Genomic DNA, 6,180 nt, shown 5'->3' with positions numbered 1-6,180 from the left:
TAAAAAAAAATAAATTAATTTAAAAAAAAAAGGATTTGTCTTAGTCTAGCAATAAATAACATTCATTCTGGCATAGAGGAATGAGTTGAAATTACAAGAAACAACAAGAAACTATTCTATTAATCTCACTGAGATGCACTTCCAATAAAATTTTGCTGATTATGTTTAATAATTATTTAGAAAAACTTGCACTATATTGATATATTTGGTCAATTATATACTAATGGTAATTTTAATTATAACCCAATCCATAGTAAACTTTCATTTTAAATTTACAACCTCATGGAAATGAGACTGAAAAAATTAATTATATGTATGCACATATGCACAATATATATAATTCAAATTTGTATATTATAATTTATATATAATTAATCAAAATGAAAAAATTAAATTTCAATTTCTATATATATTCAACTTCTAATTCATATATAAATTGAAATTCATGAAAATATTTAAAATTATATAGATTTTTTGCATTGTGTTTGCTGTCAGCATACAGGTGTTGTGAAACCATCATAAATCTTATGCCAAAATCGGAAAAGAAAAGACTCATATCAACATTGTTGTCACTGGATATGTAGATTCAGGCAATTCCACTGCTACTGGCTATCTGATCTACAAATGTTGTGGAATTGACAAAAGAACCACTGAAAAATTTGAAAAGGAGGCTTCTGAATTGGGGACAGTCTTCTTCAAATATGCCTGAGTCTTGGATAAACTGAAAGCTGAATGTGAGCATGGTATCACCATTGATATCATTTCTCGTTATAGAAATCTGAGACCAGGAAGTACTACGTGGACATCATTGATACTCCAGGACACAGAGACTTTATCCAAAACATGATTACAAGCACATCTCAGACAGACTGTATTGTCCTAATCGTTGCCACCAGTGTCAGTGGATTTGAAGTTGGTATCTCCAGAAATGGGCAGACCTGTGAGGATGCCCTTCTGGCTTGCACACTGGATGTGAAACTACTAACCGTTGTTGTTAACAAAATGGATTCTACTAAGCCACCCTACAGTCAGAAGAGATATGAGGAAATCATTAAGGAAGTTGACACCTACATTAAGAAAATTGGCTACAACTCTGGCACGGTAGCATTTGTGCCAAATTCCGGTAAGAATGGTGAGAGAATATTAGAGCAAAGTGCTAACATGCCTTGATTCGAGGGATGGAAAGCCACCCGTAAGGATGGTAATGCCAGTGGAACCACATTGCTTGGAGCTCTGGATTGCATCCTGCCACCTCTTGATTCAACTGACAAACCCTCATGTCTGCCCCTCCAGGGTGTCTACAAAAAAGGGGGTACTCGTGCTATCCTTGTGGGCTGAGTGGAGACTAGTGTTCTCAAACCAGCATGGTGGTCACCTTTGTGCTAATCAATGTAATAAGTGAAGTGAAGTTAACCTTACTAACAAAGATGCCATGAGACATTTGCCATGCTATTAGTAATAGCAATGTGAACAAATGTAGAAACAAATTAGAAAAACAACCAAAATGCCCATCAATAGTGCTTTGATTGAAAAAAAATGGTATGACATTTTCACACAATGACATAATATGCAATTATGAAAATGAATGAGAAATATCTCCAGAAAGAAATGAAAATAGAGATAAATGAATAGAGACTGGAAAAACAATTGAATCAACCAAATAAGTGGTTCTCTGAGAAAAAATCAATAGATTTGTTAATCTAGATATAATGGAAAATTCCTAGAAATATACAAATTACCTAAATTGATGCAAGAAGAAATAGAAAATCTCAACAATCCTATAGCAAGTACAGGGATTGAATCATAGTAAAAAAAAAAAAAAGAAAAACACAAAACAACAACAACAAAAAAAAACAGAACAAAAAAACCTTCCATGAAAGAAAAGTCCAGGACCAGATGGTTTCACTAATGAAATCTACCAAACATTTAAAGAAGTAACACCAATCCTCTTCAAACTCTTCCAAAGAATTCAAGAGGAGGGAACACTCTTAATTCATTCTATGAGGGCAGCATTACCCTAATACCAAAGCTTGATACTCACATTACAGGAAAAAAAAAATTATATCCTAATTTCTGTTTTGAATACAGATGCTAAAATCCTTAAAACACTAATCAATTGAATCCAAAAGCATATTAAAAAGACTATTTACTATGATCAGGTGGGATTTATCCCAGGAATGCAGAGCTGGTTGCATGTGAAAAGCAATCAATAGATTGAAGGGGGGAAAGAAAACAACACATGATTATCTAAATAGACACAACAGGGAAGGCATCTGATAAAATCTAGCACCCTTTCCTGATAAAAACATTTGTCTGTGAAAGGGAAAAATACAAATATATAAGCTTATTTGCTTATATTTTAAAAATTGAAATTATAACATATCATGAATTTCCAAGAACCAATCACCCAACTATACTAGTCATTAATCCATAGACAATCTTGTTTCATCTATAACCTCTCTCCCATCCTGTGGATTACTGTGAAGAAATTACTGTGAAGAAAAATATCAGACCACCTGCCATTCCAACTGTACTTTTGTATATATTTGACATTTCCTATTACAATCCATTTAAAGATGGAGGCTAACAAAAACAATTAGCAATTGTTTTCTGTCTATATTTTTTTATTATGGTAATATAATGTATCAACAGTAACTTTAAAATACAATTAAAAGCGTTACTTTTTATTCAATGTTGTAAACTTACTATTTTTCATTCTATAGGCAGTTTTGCAACTATTAGTAATCTTTCCTTGACCACCTTAATGAAATGCTTAAAATTTAATTTTGCACTTTAAAACAAAATTTTACATCTTGTAGTTCGCACTATTGTACTGTTTTCAATTTTAAAGATAAATAAAAATGCCAAGTTGTCACAGAGAATGACAGAATTAAAGTAATTCAAGTCCTGTATTTCTTCAGATTTATAATCACTATGTCATGATTGCTTATTTTGAATCTACCCTTTTAAAAAAGCCAGAATATGTAATACCTCAGGGATTGGAGACATGAACTCTGCCAGAGGGGAGCTTGAGTGTTTTATAATCTTTATGAACTTACTACTGAAATGAAAGGAACATATATAATTGAGTTCATATGTGGCAGGAGCTAACTCTATAACTAAGTTCTCGAAATTAACTGTCAAGTAGGATACAATTTTATGAAAGAATATGTAATAACATTATGCTAATTTGAATTTTACAAATATATTATTAAAATTCAAAGGCACCTCAGCAATTATTTAGGACTTAGACCAACAAAAGCCCTTTTTAGAGAAGAGTCTTTTATTCCTATCATGGTTTAAAATTCCAGTACATAGTGATAAGCATTTCAAATATTTTTTAAAACAACCAGCATGTATTAGATTAACATACCTTCACTAACAGTGTTAAAAATTTGCTTCATTAATTTTATTACTTTTTGAAATTTATGTTTATTATTTAAATTTATAGATAAATTGACAGTCTTTTCCCTGTACCTTGAAGATTAAAAACCGTGGCTTAGAAAAGTTGTATGAAAATCCAGGTTAGTCAGCTATTTTCTTAATGAACTTCTAATTTCACAAGCTCTGCCTTAACTATCTGTGCAGAAACCTGTTTGTATCACTTAGAGCTATTCTTAATCGGTGATTCATTTTTAATAAGACAATGCAATTCTATTAATGCTTTTCTTTTAGACATTAATGTGATTTCTGCTCTGTAATTTCCTTTCCATTGTTCTTTTCAGACCACTTAATTTTTCATATTGGTAATTAGCAAATTCTTGTTATCTAGTGCTAATTTTAAACATCACATCTATTTTTATAATACCCTTTCTTCGGTAAATAAAATAATTATAATTTCTTCTAAATGTTCACTATATTCATTCCTTTTATAGACAGAAGACTGCTGTATCACCCTGGAATTACATAGTACTTATACTGCAACATTAGACTTACTTAAGGTGTTTCTCCAAAGGTGACTCAGTGCCTTCCGGCATAGTCTTTGAACACCCGCTATGTGCATGAGATTATGAAGGATATAATAAAAGGCAGCAAAATCAAGAGTCAGTGAAGATTCAAAATTAAATAGGAGGAAAGGGACTATCATTTTTGAAGAGCCTACTATGTGTCAAGCAATTCTCTCACAACTTTTGCTAATTAGTTTGCATTATATTAATTTTGTAGATGAGGAAACTGAGTTATGGTAAATGTAAGTTGGTGGATTTTATATCCTTCTTCCACAATCATATATGTATGTATATATTTGTGGGTCTCATATCTACATCTATATCCTCTATATGTCTACATATCTATTTTCAATGGCTCACTACTCAACCAGAAGTGCATTAGACCCCCAGGACGTTTAGCATTGCCTGGAGACATTTTTGGTCACAAGGAGGAGAGGCAGTTTACTGGCATCTGGTAGGTAGAAGTCAGGGATACATTAAGACAGCTCCCTAAAATAAAATATGTTGACTGCTGAGGCTGAGAAACCCTGATATAGATATTATACCAGACGGTCTCTCTCAAATCTCCTGGAAGTAGATAAAGTTAATAGTTGGTATAAGTCCTTCCCAAATTTTCCTCTGCATGATGTATATCTATATTATGCATCTATACTCTCTATATGTCTAGTTAAAAAAAGAAATCATGCTATGAATAAAGGTCTGCAAGTTGCTTTTTTCTATTTCAAATATATTATAGACATTTTCCATCCAATACCATGATTTTTACCTCTTTCTTTTTAATGGCTCAGTATTTGCCATTCCCTTGCATAGATTATATACACTTACTTAAATGTTCCTCTGTTGTTGGATATTTAGTTTGCTATCATTTTTAACACTGCCCCCTACACATATGTATATATTTTAATGATTTTTGCTTTCTATTTTTAAAGGAGCTTTGGATTACATAAATGCTATGTTGAAAATACCTGGAATTCTCATACACCTTACCCCCAACCCCTCCCACACTTTCCTCTATTAACATCTTTCATTAGTGTGGTGCATTTGTTACAATTGATAAACACATTGATGAACAACTGAAACATTCTGTTAACCATGGTCTATAGTTTATATTGTTTTACACTTTGCACCGCACAATTTTGTAGATTTTGACAAAATGTATAAAGGCTAGTATCTGTCATTGTAAGTAACATGGGTCATTTTTGAGATGTTGGAATTGTCCTATGTCTATCTTTAGGTTCTTATTTTACTATTTTTTTTAGAGAAGGGTCATAGAAGTAGACCTATGGGATCATAATATTTTTCCCTTCAGTTTTAATAGAGAGTGCTAAATTACCAACCACCAAAATTACACAAATTCAATTCTAATCACCACTGTCAGAGGTATTTATTTCTCATAACCTTGACAGTTTACTTGCTGGAGTAAACTAATAGAAGGAAAACATATTCCTTGTCATATATTTGGGCATTTTAATTTCTTTGTGAATTGTGTCTTTACAGTCTGAGATTTATTTAATGTATTTTCCCTATTAATTTCAAGAACTCTTTGTGTAGTTGTCATATTATCCTTTTGGCTATTTTAGGAACTATAAGGAAATTTAGCGCAGTGCTATTCTGCAACAGTGTGGGTGAAGTACAATATGCGTGCTTTATAATACATCACTGTTGATATCCCCTTTAACACATGCAGACTTTCTTACAGCCAGTAAGTTGAGATCATATATATTGATCAAATTCTCTTAGTTCCTGAGTAGGGCTTGGTACATCACTTAGCTGGTAATAACTTTGTTCCTATAAGAATACAGAAAATAGCTAAGGTAGGCTTAAGCTTTTAAAGAGTGCAAGGACAATAATAAGGGCAGACATGAAACTTCTGCATTCTATTTAATTCTGATTTTCCTTTCTTGTTTCAAAAATCTTTGATACCCGTTTTTCTCCGAGCTTTCTGTTTGTTATCTCCACCCCTTACCTTCCTTATATCCCCCTCCCCCAGGGCAATCTCCACATTTACTATTTGTTTTTCTTTACCCTCCACATAATTTATATTCGATTGTGCTTTACAGTTGAAAAATATTTTCACATTCATTACCATGTTTCAGCCTCATAAAAAGTTTTTTTAAAAAAGGGAAATCAGTCAACAAACAAAAACCTCCTAAATACTAAGAACACTCATTCACCACCATGTCTCCAACCAGACTTTCTGACTTCCTGAAATCACGTCCTCTAATCCTACTGC

At 32.3% G+C, this 6,180-nt stretch overlaps 1 pseudogene; it reads left to right on the top strand.

The window, feature by feature from the left end:
- The first annotated feature begins 526 nt into the window (after window positions 1-526).
- LOC101422578 (putative elongation factor 1-alpha-like 3) lies at window positions 527-1,436 on the top strand (annotated as a pseudogene).
- The last annotated feature ends 4,744 nt before the right edge of the window (window positions 1,437-6,180 follow it).

Source organism: Dasypus novemcinctus, chromosome 25 (genome assembly GCF_030445035.2).
Source record: "Dasypus novemcinctus isolate mDasNov1 chromosome 25, mDasNov1.1.hap2, whole genome shotgun sequence".
NCBI classification, from domain to species: Eukaryota; Metazoa; Chordata; class Mammalia; order Cingulata; family Dasypodidae; genus Dasypus; species Dasypus novemcinctus.
The sequence above is the reverse complement of the archived record's forward strand: the minus strand, read 5'-3'. Positions and strand labels throughout refer to the sequence as shown.